The 16,555-nt window shown below is 39.2% G+C and overlaps 1 pseudogene across 1 annotated transcript; it reads right to left on the reverse strand.

Annotated features, from left to right (window-relative positions):
- Positions 1-472: 472 nt before the first annotated feature.
- On the reverse strand, positions 473-1,697 carry LOC112631789 (annotated as a pseudogene). The gene has a single exon (XR_003121196.1). The product of XR_003121196.1 is annotated as a BRCA2 and CDKN1A-interacting protein pseudogene (transcript).
- Between the last annotated feature and the right edge of the window lie 14,858 nt (positions 1,698-16,555).

Here is a 16,555-nt window from a genome sequence, read left to right on the forward strand (position 1 = left end):
AGCTTTTAAGACCCTTGGAATCTCTGGAGTGATGAATGTCTTTTGTATGCTGATGAGATGACTGGTGGTTGGGGTTCCCTAGATAGCTTCAGGGTTGGGGCTGGTTGCCAGAAAGACTGAGGCAAGATGAGAAGGTTGGAACTTTCAGCCCTATCCCCCAGAGCTCTGGGGAAGAAAGGAGGGCTGGAGATTGAGTTTATCACCAATGGCCAATGATTTGATCAATCGTGCCTACATAATGGGACCTCCATAAAAACCCTAAACAACAGGTTTAGAGATCTGGGTTGGTGAACACATTTAAGTGCTGCCAGGGAGGTACACTGAGAGGGCACGGAGGCTCTGCACCCTCCCACGACACACCCTGCCCTATGCAACTCTTCCATTTGGCTGTTGCTGAGTTGTATTCTTTATAATAAACCAGTAATAGTAAGTAAAGTGCCTTCCTAAGTGCTGTGAGTCTTTTTTTTTTTTTAAATAAAAAATAGAAGTTTTTTTATTGAGTTCTTTAAATTATTACTCCATGTTTTTCTTCTTCTTGGAAAAGTTTTTAAATCAACCACTCATAATTTGACCAAAATTTTAAAAAACTGATATTTTGTAAATGTGTCACAGACACATGGGACAGAATCCTGCTTTTTGTAGAGGACCTTAATCTGAATAAAGTCATGAGTTTTTCAGTAAATCTCCACTGAGTTTTCTGGTAATGTTACAAAAACGGGCCCATCACTGTCCATTGGAAATGGGTCAAATAGATAGGTATTCTTTCAGTTTATCCATGATTTCATTCATCTTGTCGCCTGGAATTAACATCACAGTTCGCAAGGGTGTCATCGGTATGTCATCAAAAGACCATTTGCCTCCCAGACAAGTGTCACTCTCCTCCTGCACTGAGTAGTTGAACTTCAGAATTGCCTTCTCATAGAAAAGTTCTTCCTCTGCATTTGCAAACATGAATGCAGCTTTCTTTTTGTTGCTAGGTTTCTTTTTTGGAATTGTTTTTTCCTGCTTCCACAAATGTCTTACTAATCAGAAGGTAAAAGTAGCACTTCCCACATGGTTTATTGGTTCTGTGTGCCTCTGCCAGTTCTTTCTGAAGCTGCTGGTACATGGGCAGAGCGATCTGTGGAGGGATATTAATGAATCTTTCACTTAGGAGAAGGCCCACAGGCTTGGTGGTGTCATTTAAAAACTTGTCCAGCTGTTCAACCATGCTCTTTTCACAGTTCTTCTCACAGAAGCTTAGAATCAACTCTTGAATTTGTTCAGCACACTGGGTATCCTTTCTTTCAGTTAAATTTAAAAGGCTTATGAAACCAAAAACCTCATCTTCATCCACATCGTATTCGCTGTCTTCTGAAACATCCGTTTGCTTAATCACACTCACAATATGGTTCTGTTGAATTAAGAGATCTGTTATTTCTGCAGTGTTCACAGGATCCTTTAGAAAAAGCTGCTGCAGTAATTTCTTAATTCCATCATAATCATTATCTGATAGGGAGTAAGCTTCAAATTCAATATTCACTTTCTCGTCAGTGACGTCATCCTCTTCATCCTCTTCCTCGTCACTGTCATCATTGTTTTCATCCTTATCCTCAACTTCATCTTCCTCTTTGTCATCACACTGGACTAGGGGGTCTGGTGACTGCGGAACCCCACTTTCCACAGCCCGCTGCTTAGACCTGGATGCCATGTTACTGCTCACCTCTGTGAGTCTTTCTAGCAAATTATAGAGAGGTGGTCATGGGAACTCCTGATTTATAACTTGTTGGTCAGAAGTACAGGAAGCCCAGGACTTGCAATTGGTGCCTGAATGGAAGCAGTCTTGCTAGACCGAGCCCTTAACCTGTGGGGACAGATGTTAACTCCCAGTAGTTAGTGTCAGACTTGAATTGAATCACTGGACACCTACTTGGGATCTGGAGAGTTGGAGAACTGGTTATTGTGGTATGGAAAAAAAACTCCTACACATTTGGTGTGAGAGATGTTGCACTATAAAAGACTTCAGCCCTGCCAACAACCACATGAGCTTGGAAGTGAATTCTTCCCCAGTTGGTCCTTCAGATGAGACCTTGACCTTGGCTGACATGTCAATTGCAGCTTTACATAGGACTCAGGTAAACCATGCCCAGACTCCAGACCCACAGAAACTGTGAGATAATAAATGTTTTTAATTTATTTATTTTTATTTTTTTGAGATAAGTTTCACTTTGTTGCCCAGGCTGGAGTGCCGTGGCATAATCTCAGCTCACTGCAACCTCTACCTTTTGGGTTCAAGTGATTCTCATGCCTCAGCCTCCTGAGTAGCTGGGATTACAGGCGTGTATCACCACGCCTGGTTAATTTTTTGTATTTTAGTAGAGATGGGGTTTCATCATGTTGGCCAGGCTGGTCTCGAACTCCTGACTTCAAGCGATCCACCTGCCTCAGCCTCCCAAAGTGCTGGGATTACAAGTGTGAGTCACTGTGCCTGGCCATAAATGTGTTTTAAAAGCACTAAATTGCCTGGGCGCGGTGGCTGATGCCTGTAATCCCAGCACTTTGGGAGGCCAAGGCAGGCCGATCACAAGGTCTGGAGATCGAGACCATCCTGGCTAACATGGTGAAACCTCGTCTCTACTAAAAAAAAAAAAATTAGCCAGGCGTGGTGGCAGGTGCCTGTAGTCCCAGCTACTTGGGAGGCTGAGGCATGAGAATTGCTTAAACCCAGGAGGTAGAGGTTGCAGTGAGCTGAGATTGTGCCACTGCACTCTAGCCTGGATGACAAAGCAAGACTCTGTCTCAAAAACAAACAAGCAAAAAAGCACACTAAGTTAATGGTAATATTGTTATTCAGCAACAGAGAACTCATACATTTGAGAGTGCGTTCGAGCAAAACCACAGTGGGCTGGCAGAGCTCTAAACTCCTCACACCAGCCGATGTGGCATCATGGGGATACTGTTAGTGAAGTGGTTTTACTAAACAACAACAGCAGCTTATGATTATTGAATGCTTGCCATGTTCCTTGCTCCATGCCAAGCCCTTTACATGTTTTATTTCATTTAGTCTTTGACATAACCCTATGAACAACAACTATTACCCCACTTGTCACCTGGGAGGGCGAAGGATTTTTGATTTTGAGATGACCTCCTCATCAGCAAGGGATTTGGCCAATTCCCCTTTGACCTGTCTAAAGACAAACACATTTCATCACTGCGAATGCTAGCTTTTTTTGTTTAATAAACATTTTATCCTGAAAAACATTTAGAGTTACAGAAAAGTTGTAAAGATAGTACAGAGAGTCCTTGTATACCTTTCACTCCATTTCTCTTAATGTGAGCATCTTGCATTACCATGGCACATTTCTCAAAACTAAGACATCACCGTCGGTATATTACTCTTAACTAAACTATAGATTATTCAGGTTTCACCCGTTTTTCAGTGAATGCCTTTTTGCCATTCCAGGATTCAATCCAGGATCCCACATTGCATTTAGTAAGCATGGATTTTTTCTTCCCTGGACTCAAGCCAGTCTGGTCTCACACGATGAGTGTGTAGCCCTCTGTTGCCATGCGTTGACCCTAATCCTCGCAAAAGAACAACTCTGGCATCACTGAATTAAGGGCGCGTTTGCTTTTTTCCTGAGCAAGGAAAGAATGTCCCATATTGGCTAAGAACACCTTGGTCTGAACCATTTGGGTAGTTGACTGATGTCAACCCTTAAATAATTTTGCTCTGGTACCCACATTTTTGAAATTTCTGAAACAGGGGGAGGAGATGTCAGGTCATCACTCAGCACACACTGTCTCACAGTTCCAGAGGCTGGAAGTCCAAGGTCCAGGTGTCAGCAGGGTCGGTTCCTTCTGAGGACTGTGAGGGAGAATCTTCCAGGCTCTCTCTTAGAGACAGAAGGAGGGGCCCCTGAAGGTCATCTGCTCCTCTTGTCCCCTCTTCCCACCAAACGTTGACTGAGCATCTCAGCATCTCCGTTGTCAGTTATAGGACTCCTCTAGTCACAAAAGATAAAGGCACCCCAGCTGATCTAGAGGAAAAATAAAGGGAGACTTTTTAAGGGACTCAGTTCACATCAAAGTCCAAGTGAGGGAGAACCTTCCAGGCTCTGATGGTTTCCTGGCAATCTTTGGCATTTCCTGGATTGCAGAAGCGTCACCCCCATCTCTGTCTTTATTTTCACATTGCATTCTCCACATGTGCATGTCTCTGTGCCCAAAATCTCCCCGATTTATAAGGACACCAGTCACATTGGATTAGCCACCCTATTCCAGGATGACCTCATCTTAACTAAGTACATCTACAACAACCTTATTCCTAGATTAGGAAATTCTGAGGTGCTGAGGGTGAAGACTTCAACAGATGAATTTGGGTGGGGTGGGGGAAACACTATGGAACACATAATACTATCTGTGATTTCTCCCTGTGTCTTGGGCTTCCCACAGCTGGTGGCTAGGCCCCTAGAGGGAGCACCCCAGGGCGGGTGTCCTGAGAAGGACAGCGGGGGCTGCAAGGATTCTGACCTCCCCTCCGAAATCACACAGCATCCCTTCTGCTGCGTTCTGTAGGTTAAAAGTGAGTCATGGAGCCTGTGCAGGTCCAGGGGAGGGGCCCCACAACGGTGTGAATTTTGGGAGGTGTGCTGGGAGCTGGCTTTCGAACCAGCTACCCCAGGTTCATGGCAGGATAACATCCTGAATCCCAGATTAAAGCGTGTTCTGTTCCCTGATTTTTGTCCCTCTGGTTAGCTCCCAGGGGTAATTGCTCAATAAATTGTTGTGGCCTGGAATTTTATCGTGACGGGATCTGTTCCATCAGCAGGAAAGTGCCAGCTCCCACCGCTTCTCTAGTGCACTCCCTGCCTCTTTTCCTTGGGAACCCAAGCCTGGCAGGGGCCAAGTCCTAGGACCGGAAGGACCCGAAGCTGGAACACAATGGGCTGCTTTTTCCTGCCCACACACCTGGGCCAGGCACTCAGGGGGAAAAGTGCCCCAGGCAGGCGGGCTTGCCAGACTTAGAAAGAAGGAGACCGAACTTGAAATGTTTTCTAAATCCTCCAAATGGAGCTTCTGCAGCACCGGTACCAGCTTCCCCCATCCCTACCCCGGGAGAGAGGAAAAGCAGGGAGAGGAAGAGAAGGAGTAGGTTTCCAGTCTGTTTATATTTCAGGCTATTTTGGAACCCCCTGAAGGCACTCATACACAGGGGCACATTTAAATGCACCAGGAAGTGCTCCCGGAATGGAAACTGGAGTCGGCGGAACTCTGGGGCACTGCACTGCCCGCTCTGTTCTGCTGTCCCTCAAACAACCAGCAATTCAGCCCCTTCAATGCTCAACTCAAAGCCTCTCAACGGAAGGGCTTCTGGAGGTCATCTAGCTCCTTCCATACCCCTTTCCCACCAAACATTCACTGAGCATCTCAGCATCCTCGTTGTCAGTTACAGGATTCTTTGGGTCACAGGGAATAGTGGAAAGGTACCCAGGCAGATCTGGATGAAAACTAAAGGGGGATTTTTTGAGGGGCTCAGTTTACATCAAAGTCCAAGGAGAGTTTGGCTTCAGGTACGGTTGAATCCAGCTGTTCCAACCATGTCGTCAAGGGTGGGTCTCTGAATATCCCTCAGCTCTGCTCCCTCCATGGTAGCCTCATTCTCAGTATTATAAGGAGGCAAGTGCCTGCCAGCAGCCCCAAACCTTTGTCAAGTCCCTCAGAAGACCTTGGGATGTGAGTTCCCATTGGCCAGGCTTAGTCACATGCACTGCTATCCTTACCATCTGGGAGTGGAGTCAACTCCACCCGAAGCTCAGAGGTCCCTCTTCCACCAAACCCTTATACCCAGACACCAGGCAGCAAAAAAAAAAAAAAAAAAAAAAAAAAAAAAAGGGGGTACCCATGCTGTCTGCTTATATCCCTCTAGTGATGTAGGACTCATCAGCCTGGGGGCATCCCTGTCCTCTGATAACTTTATTCAGATTTCAATATTTCATACCATACTTCAGTGCAATTTATTTGTTTGCCTACATCCCTTATTGTACTCCTTTGTTTCTGTATCTTCAGCACAAGGCCCCCACAGAACAGGTGCTCAATAAATGTTTATCAAATGAAGGATTAATATCTTCCATTACTAAGCACATACGATGTGCCAGGTGTTTGATGCATATTATCTCATTTGATCCTTGTGACCGCTGTCTTAGCTAAAGAGCATCGTCCTGTTTTTGTATGTGAAGAAACAGGTTCAGACAGGTTAAGAAGTCACCTTACCGAGGTCATCCAAGAAGAAGACAGTGGAACCAGGATTTGAGCCCAGGTCCTTTTGACTTTAACCTGATATGGACGTGGGAAAAGCCAGGAAAGAAGGGCAGAGGACAGGAAAGAAGAAGAAGAGCAGAGACAGCAGGGGAGGAAAAGAGGACAGAGGAAGGGGAGTGGGAGGAAGCTGTGAATGTTAAAATTTCTTCCTCTGATGGTTATAATTATTATTATTTAAAGACACAGTCTTGTTATATTTCGGAGGTTGGATTAGAACTCTTGCTCAAACTGCTAAAGTTTGAGTGGTCCTTCTGCCTTCTGCCAGAGCTACTGAGCTGGGAACACAGGTGTGCGCCACTGTGCCCAGTGGATGGTTGTTCTTTCTTTCTTTATTTTTTCTTTTGAGATGGAGTCTTACTCTGCTCACCCAGACTGGAGTGCACTGGCCTGATCTCGGCTCACTGCAACCTCCACCTCCCAGGTTCAAGTGATTCTCCTGCCTCAGCCTCACCAGTGGCTGGGATTACGGGTTCACGTCACCACACCCGGCTAACTTTTATTTTATTTTATTTTATTTTTTAAGTAGAGATGCAGTTTTACCACATTGGCCAGGCTGGTCTCAAACTCCTGGTCTCAGGTAATCCACTCGCCTTGGCCCCCCCAAAGTGCTGGGATTATAAGTGTGAGTCACTGTGCCTGTTATTCTTAATTTGCTTTTTGGTCACTGACTCCTTAAGGAATCTGATCCAAGTTAGTACTTTTTGGCATGGCAATGCACCAAAGTACCACACAATAAGAATATTAAATCGAAGTAAATGTCATCCATATACTGACATAGTACATTAAGAGTATTAAGTTCAGTAAATGAAGAAAAAAGATGATATTTTATTTGGGGTACAGTTCGAAAATAATTTCAGCTTGGGAATTTTGTGGTGGGGTAAACTGCTTATCTTATCAGTACTGTTTTTGTTTAACAAGCCTCAAATCATTTTGTGCCACACTTGCAGAGAATTTAAAAAAAAAAGACTCAAATCTCTGGGTCACCAGAGTCCCTCATTTTAATAAATGATTTTCTGTTTTGCTTGATAATGGCATTAATAGAATAAGAAAGGAGAAACAGAAGACCAAAACCGGTGACCAAGGATTACACCTGGCAGGTCTACAGTGTCCCCAAGTCATGTCATCGTCATTGGATTTGCTTTTTGAATTCAGAATAGGTGTTGGGTTGGAGGGTGGGCTCTTTGTCTTCATTGCTGTGATGTTTGGAATACAGAAAAACTATGGAAAATAGGATGGAGGTCAACAGCCTCCTAATACTAAAACTGGGCAGAGACACAACAGGAAAAGAAAATTTCAAGCCGATATCTGTGATGAATATCAATGCAAAAATCCTCACCAAAATACTGGCAAATCAAATCCCGCAGTACATCAAAAAGCTCATCCACCATGATCAAGTAGGTTTTATCCCTGGGATGCAAGGTTGGTTTGATATATGCAAATCAATAAATGTGATTCCTCACATAAACAGAGCTAAAGACAAAACTACATGATAATCTCAATAGATACAGAAAAGGTTTTCGATCAAATTTAACATCCATTCATGTTAAAAACTCTCAATAAACTAGGTATTAAAGAAACATACCTCAAAAGAATAAGAGCCATATATGACAATTTAACAGCCAACATCATAATGAATGGGCAAAAGCTGGAAGCCTTCCCCTTGAAAACTGGCACAAGACAAAGATGCCCTCTCTCACCACTTCTATTCAACGTGGTATTGAAAGTCCTGGCCAGGACAATCAGGCAAGAGAAAGAAAGGGCACCAACACCACTGAAAGAAATAAATAGGAAGACAGAAAGTCAAACTATCCTTGTGTTTGCAGATGACATGATCCTATAGCTTGGAAAATATCTAGGAATACAGCTAACTAGGGAGGTGAAAGATCTCAACTAGGAGAACTACGAAACTCTGTTCAAAGAAATCAGAGATGACACAAACAAATGCAAAAACATTCCATGCTTATGGATAGAGAGAATCAATATAGTAAAAATGACCTACCTACAGCAATTTATAGATTCAATGCTATTCCTATTAAACTACCATTGAGATTCTTCACAGAACTAGAAAAATCTATTTTAAAATTCATATGGAACCAAAAAGGAGTCTGAATAGCCAAGACAATCTTAAACAAAAAGAACAAAGCTGCAGGCATTATGCTACTCTGCTTCAAACTACACTACAGGGCTACAGTAATCAAAACAGAATGGCACTGGTACAAAAACAGACCAAAAGACCAAAGGAATAGAACAGAGATCCCAGAAGTAAGACCACACACCTACAACTATCTGATCTTTGACAAAGCTGACAAAAACAAGCAATGGGAAAAAGAATAAATGGTGCTGGGATAACTGGCTAGCCATATGCAAAAGATTAAAACTGGACCCCTTTTTAAACACAATATACAAAAATTAACTCAAGATGGATTAAAGACTTAAATGTAAAACCCAAAACTATAAAAACCCTGGAAGACAACCTAGGCAATACCATTCAGGACATAGGCACAGGCAAAGATTTCATGACAAAGATGTCAAAAGCAATTGCAACAAAAGCAAAAATTGACAAATGGTATCTAATTAAACTAAAGAACCTCTGCACAACAAAAGAAACTATTAGCAGAGTAAACAGACAACCCACAGAATGGGAGAAAATTTTTGCAAATTATGCATCTGACGAAGGTCTAACATTCAGCATCTATAAGGAAGTTGAACACATTTCCAAGAAAAAAAACAAACAACCCCATTAAAAAGTGGGCAAAGGACATGAACAGACCCTTTCAAAGAAACCATACATGTGGCCAACAATTATATGAAAAAAAGCTCAATACCACTGATCATTAGAGAAATGTGAATCAAAACCACAGTGAGATACCATCTCAGACCAGTCCGGATGGCCATTATTAAAAAGTCAAAAGAAAAAATAACAGATGCTGGCAAGGTTGTGGAGAAAAAGGTGCACTTATACACTGTTGATGGGAATGTAAATTAGTTCAACCGTTGTGGAAGACAGTGTGGCAATTCCTCAAAGAACTAAAGACAAAAATACCATTCAACTCAGTAATCCCATTACCAGTTATATGCCCAAAGGAATATATACTCTTCTATTATGAGGACACATACACATGTATGTTAATTGCAGGACTATCCATGATAGCAAAGACATGGAATCAACCTGAATGTCTATCAATAGTAGACTGGATAAAGAAAATGTGGTACATATACACCACAGAATGCCATGCAACCATAAAAAGGAGCTAGATATTGTCCTCTGTAGGGACATGGATGTTGCTGGAGGCCATTATCCTTAGCAAACTAACACAGGAAAAAAAAAAAACAAATACTGCATGTTCTAACTTATAAGTGGGAGCTAAATGATGAGAACACATGAACACAAAGAGAGGAACAACAGACACTGGGGCCTATTGGAGGGTGGATGGTGGGAGGAGGGAGAGGATCAGGAAAAATAACTAATGGGTACAAAACTTAATTCCTGGGTGATTCCATAATTTATATAATAAACTTCCACGACACAAGTTTACCTATGTAACAAACCTGCACATATACCTCTGAACTTAAAATAAAAGGGTTTTTTTTCTTTTTTTTTAAAAAAAGAAAATAGAGTGGAGGCTCCAGATGACAGGTGAATAGGCAGGGGTCTTTCTGTGCATAGTTTCAGGGCTTTTGAATATTCCCTAAGTCCCATAAGCATATAAGCATGTGAAAAAATTGCCCAAGATGAGAAGAACCACCCCAAAGCATGAGAGAGAACAGTACTCAACACTCACACAGAGTATGCAACAGAGCCTATTCTCATCTGACAATTGGAAAACCTCATAACTCATGGGGCACTGGGGAGAGTACTCAAAAGAGTCTTGCTTCAACAGTGGGAATAATTATCCCTTTACAAAATGCAGCTCTCGTCACTCCTAACAAATCTAAGAAGCAAGACAAAATTGAACTATTTTCCAGCAATTTAATTGTGTCCCAGAACAAAGATCAAACATTTTTATAAAAAATACAAAAATAGGCAGCACCCAATAAGGTCAAATTCACAATGTCTGGCATTTGATAAAAAATTTCCAAGCATTTAAAGAAACAGGAAAATGCAACCCCAAAAGGAGGAGAAAAGTCAATCAAAACCAACCCAGAACTGACACAGAGGTTTGAATTAGCAGACAAAAAACATTCGAAAGATTATTATAACTGTATTCTATTTGTTAAAGAAAAATGAGAGGAAAGATTGAACAGGTTAAGTGGAGTCAGAGAAGATATCAAAAGGACCCAAATAAAAAATCTGTTAAAATGACAACATCTGAGATGAAAAATACACTGGATGGGAATAATAGCTGACTAGACATTGTAGAAGAAAGGATCAGTGGACTTGAAGATACATAAATAAAAATTATCCAAAATGAACCACAGAAAGTCAGGTGAGGTGGCTCATGCCTGTAATCCCAGCACTTGAGAGGCCAAGGTGGGTGGATCACTTGAGGCCAGGAGTTCAAGGCTAGTCTGGCCAATATGGTAAAACCCTGTCTCTACTAAAAATACAAAAATTAGCTGGGCATGGTCGTACCTGCCTATGGTCCCAGCTACTTGGGAAGCTGAGGCATGAGAATTGCTTGAACCCAGGAGGCAGAGGTTTCAGTGAACCAAGATCATGCCTCTGCACTCTGGCCTGGGCAACAGAGCGAGACCCTGTCTCAAACAAAACAAAACAAAACAAACAAAAGCCAAAATGAACCACAGAGAAAAAAGATATTCAATTTAAAAAAAATTGAACAAAGTATCATTGATCTGTGGGATAACTTCAAGCAGCCTAATACATAGGTAAATGGAGTTCCCAAAGGAGAGGAGAGAAAGGGGGTAAGGGAAAGCAAAAAATCATTGGAAAGAAAAATACTCCAAGAAAAAATGATTGTATTTTTTAAAATTTGAGCCAAGACTTCCACTGAACTCCAAGCACAGAAGCATGAGGAAAACTATACCGAGTTACACTGTAATCAGATTGCTCAAAACCAATGGGAAAGAGAAAATCTTAAAAATAGCTGGAGGACAAAAAGACAACGTACAAAGGAATGAAGATAAAGATGACAGCAGATTTCCAATTGGAAACAATGCAAGTGAGAAGACAGTGGAGCAATGTCTTTAAAGTATTAGACAAATTAAAAAGTATTGATCTAGAATTCTATACCCAGAAAAATATCTTTTAAAAGAGAAGGTAAAATGAACACTTTTTCAAGGCCAGGTGCAGTGGCTCTTGCCTATAATCCCAGCATTTTGGGAGGCCGAGGTTTGCAGATTGCTTAAATCCAGGAGTTCAAGACCAGCCTGGGCAACACAGTGAAACCCTGTCTCTATAAAAAAATTAGCAGGCACAGTGGCTTGCACCTCTGGTCCCAGCTACTCAGGAGGCTGAGACGGGAGGATTGCTTGAGCCTGGGAGGTTGAGGCTGCAGTGAGCCATGATTGTACCACTGCACTCCAGCCTGGGCAACAGCCTCAGACCACGTCTCAAAATATATATATTATAAAGACTTTTTCAGACATACAAAAGCCAAAATAATTCACTACCAGCAGACTCACACAGTAAGAAGTGTTCAAAGAAGTTCTTCAGGCAGAATTAAAAAATGATATTGTGTGGGATATGAAATTACACAGAAGAATGAAGAGCACCAGACATGATCACTCTAAAGATTAAAAATACAAACTTTTTTCTTATTTAAATCTCTTTAAAAGATAACTGACTACTTACACCTGTTAGAATGACTGTTAATGAAAAAGGTGAAAGAGAACAATTGTTGGTGAGGATGTAGAGAAAATGGAAACTTGTATGGGATTGGTAGCTATGTAAACTAGTATAGCCATTATGGAAAACAGTATGGACGTTCTTCAAAAAACTAAAAATAACACTACCACATGATCCAGCAATTCCACTTCTGAGAACATATCCAAAGGGATTGAAGTCACTGAAGAGACATCTCCATTCCCATGTTCATTGCAGCATTATTCACAATTCATTATTGCAGATGAGATATGGAATAAATACAAGTGTCCATCAGTGAATGAATGGTAAAGAAAACATGGTATATAAACATAATGGAATACTATTCAGCCTTTAAAAAGAGGAAAATGCTGTCATTTGCAACAACATGGAGGAGCCTGGAAGGCCTTATGCTAAGTGAAATAAGCCAGGTACAGAAATACTACATGATATCACTTATATGTGGAATCTAAAATAACTGAACTCATAGAATCAGAGAGTTCAATGGTGGTTACCAAGGACTGGGGTGGGAGGGCAGGAAATGGGGAGATATTGGTCAAAAGGTACATTTCCATTAGACTAGAGGAATAAGTTTTGGAGAACTGTGGTACAACATGGACTATAGTTAATAATCATGCATTGCATATTTGAAAATTGCCAAGAGACTAGATTGTAAATGACCTCACCACAAAAATAAGTATGTGAGGCAATGAATATATTAGCTTGAATTAATCATTTCACTATATATATATACACATACATATATGTTTAAAAAATCATACTGTACCCTATAAACACATACAATTATTATTTGTTAATTTTTTAAAAATCTAAGAGATATCTGACTAAACAAAATCAATAACAAGATAATGAGGAATTCATAGCATAGATAGAGGTAAAATGTATGAAAATAGCACAAATGCTGAGAGAGGAGAAATGAAAGAATACTATTTTAGGGTTCTTATACTATTTGTGAAATGGTATAATATTCCTTGAAGGTAGGATGATAAGTTAAATATGCATACTGTAGACCTTAAAGCAATGACCAAGATAGCAAAACAGTTGTAGCTAATAAGCAAATAAAGAAAAGAAAACAAAATTAATTAATCTAAAAAGAGGGGGAAAATAGAGGAGAAAGGGAACAAAGAACGAATGGGACAATTAGAAAACAAACACTAAGATGCTAGATTTGAACCTAACTATATCAATAATAGTATTAAATATAAGTGATCTGAACATCTCCATTAAAAGATAGAACTGTTAGGTTGGATGAAAAAGTAAGACTCAACTATATGCTGCCTATAAGAAACCAACTTTAAATATGGGGACACAAATAGGTTAAAAGTAAAATTATAGAAAAATAAATATCGTCTTAACACTAATAAAAAGAAGGCTGCAATGGCTATATTAATGTCATACAAAGTATATTTCAAAGCAAATAATTTGACAATGGATAAAGAAAGTCATTTCATAATAATAAAGAGGTCAATTCATCAAAAGGACATAGCAATTCTAAGTATATATGCACCTTATAAAGAGGTTAAAGTAGAAGAAACAGAAACTGATAGAATTCCAAGGAGAAACAGACAAATCCACAGTTATAATCAGAGATTTCTATACTCCTCTTTCAAGAATTGATAGGACAAGTGGAAAAAAATCAGTGAGTGTATAGAAAGTCTGAACAGAATTATCAACCAACTTGATCTAATTGATATTGATAGAACACACCACTCAAAACAGTAAAATACATATTCTTTTCAAGTATACATGAAATGGTTGCAAGATGGACTATATTCTCAATATAGTCTCAATAAATTTAAAGTGATTCAAGTCATAAAAGAATGTTCACTGATTATGATGGAATTAAATTGGAAATCAATAAGAGAAAGATCTCCAGAAAATCCTCCAAATACTTGGAAATGAAATAACACACTTCTAAATAACTCAAGGCTCAAAGAAGAAATCAAAAGGAAAATTAGAAAATATTTTAATGGAATGAAATTAACAACACAACATATCAAAATTTGTGGGATGCTGATAAAGCGGTTCTTAGGTGGAAATTTGCAGCACTAATATGTTACTAGAAAAGGAAAAAACATCCCAAATCCTGGATCTCAACTTCCACCTAAAGAAACTAGAAAAACAGGAGTAGAATAAAACCAAAGGAAGCAGAAGAAAGGAAATAATACAACTCAGAGAGGAAATAAATGAAATAGAAAACAGAAAAACCTGAGAAAAATCAATAAAACCAAAAGCTGGTTATTGAGAATATCAATAAAATTGATAAATCTCTAGTCGCACTAGTCAAAAAAGAGGAAAGATACAAATTACAATACCAAGAATGAGAGGTGACATTACTACAAATTCTATGGATACTAAAGAGACAATAAAGGAACAATATGAATAACTTTGGGCTAATAATTCCATGAGTTAAAAAAATGGATAAATTCCTTGAAAGATGTTAGCTACCAAGGGTCACTCAAAAAGAAATAAATAAGAAATAGATGTAAACCCATATCTGTTAGAGAAATTGAATTATAGCTAGAAAATTTCTCTCAAAGCACCTTATAAAGAGGTTAAAGTAGAAGAAACAGAAACTGATAGAATTCCAAGGAGAAAGAGACAAATACACAGCTACAATCAGAGATTTCTATACTCCTCTTTCAAGAATTGATAGGACAAGTGGAAAAAAATCAGTGAGCAGAAAGTGTACAGAAGTCTGAGCAGAATTATCAACCAACTTGATCTAATTGATATTGATAGAACACACCACTCAAAACAGCAAAATACATATTCTTTTCAAGTAACTCTCAAAGGAAACCTCAGGCTTCACTGGTTAATTCTACCAAATATTTAAGAAAGAATAATATTGATTCTGCACAATCTTTTCCAGAAAACCGAAGAGGAGGGAATACTCCCCTACTCATACTATGAAGCCGGCATCACCCTTATACCAAAATCAGAAAATTACATTACAAGAAAAGAACACTACAACTAATATCTCTCATAAACATAGATGTAAAAACTCATAACAAAATTTTATCAAATTGGGCCCAATAACATATAAAAAGGATGATACATCATAACCAAGTAGGATTTATTCCAGGAATGCAAATTTGGCTTAACATTGAAAATTAATCAATGTAATTCACCCTATTAACAAACTAGGATCAGGAATAAGACAAGGATGTCTGCTCTCACCACTTCTATTCAACACTGTACTGGAAGTCCTCACGAGAGCAATGAGGCAAAGTAAATATATAAATACATAAATAAGAGGCATTCTGATTAGAATGGAAGAAGTAAAGCTGTTGCAGATGACATAATCTTGTGTGTAGAAAAACTAGTTTGCATTGGAATTTATTACTGAGTTTAGCAAGATTGCAGATTAATATTCAAAATTCAATTCTATTTCTGCATATTAGCAATGAACACTACAGAAACTGAAAATTTTAAAAAGCAACATTCACATCAGCCTCAAAAGACATGAAAACACTGAAACACGGTGCAAACACTGAAAAACAATATGCAAAACGTGTACACTGAAAGCTATAGAACATTGCCGAAGTGTGAGAAAACCTAGACAAATGGAGAGGTATATTATGTTCATGAGTTAGAAGACTCAATAGTTAAGATGTCTGTTCTCCCCAAATTAACCCATAGAGCCAACATAATCCAATCAAAATCTCAGTCTTTTGTGTAAGACCGATAAGCTGATTCTAAGAGTTGCATGAAAAGCAAAGGACCTAGAATAGTCATGGCAACCCTGAAAAACCATGAAGTGGGAGGACTTAACACTCCCTGATGTCAAAACTTAGCATAAAGCTGCAGTAATCAACACTGTGTGGCATGGGTATAACAATACACACATAGATCAATGGAATATAAAAGGAAATCCAGAAATAGATCCACATGTATATGGACAACTGATGTTTGACAAAGATGCAGAGGCAATTCAGTGGAGAAAAAACAATCTTTTTATGGAATGGTGCTGAAACAATTGAATATCTACTTGCAAAAACAAAGAAAGAAAGAACTCCTATGTATAATTTATACTATATTTTAAAAAATGAGCTCAAAATGGATCATAGATGTAAATGTAAAACTAAATCTATGAAATTCCTAGAAGAAAACGTTGGAGAAAATCCTTATGACCTTGGGTTAGGCAAATATTTCTTAGATGTAACACCAAAAGCATGGTCCATAAAAGAGGTGGATAAACTGGACTTCATTAAAAATTTTTAATAAAAACCACTTGTACTATTCACAAGACAATGTTAAGAGAATGAAAACACAAGCCACATAGTAGGAGGACATTTTTTCAAATCATATATCTGATAAAGGACTTATGTTCCAGAATACATAAGAACTCTCAAAAACACAAATAAGAGAGCACCCAACTTAATTTTTTAAATGAGCAAGATTTGAAGTCATTTAACCAAGTCACATATTCGGATGGTAAATAATCATGTGAAAAGATGTTTGATAGAGAAT

This window comes from Theropithecus gelada, chromosome 1 (assembly GCF_003255815.1).
Source record: "Theropithecus gelada isolate Dixy chromosome 1, Tgel_1.0, whole genome shotgun sequence".
NCBI lineage: Eukaryota > Metazoa > Chordata > Mammalia > Primates > Cercopithecidae > Theropithecus > Theropithecus gelada.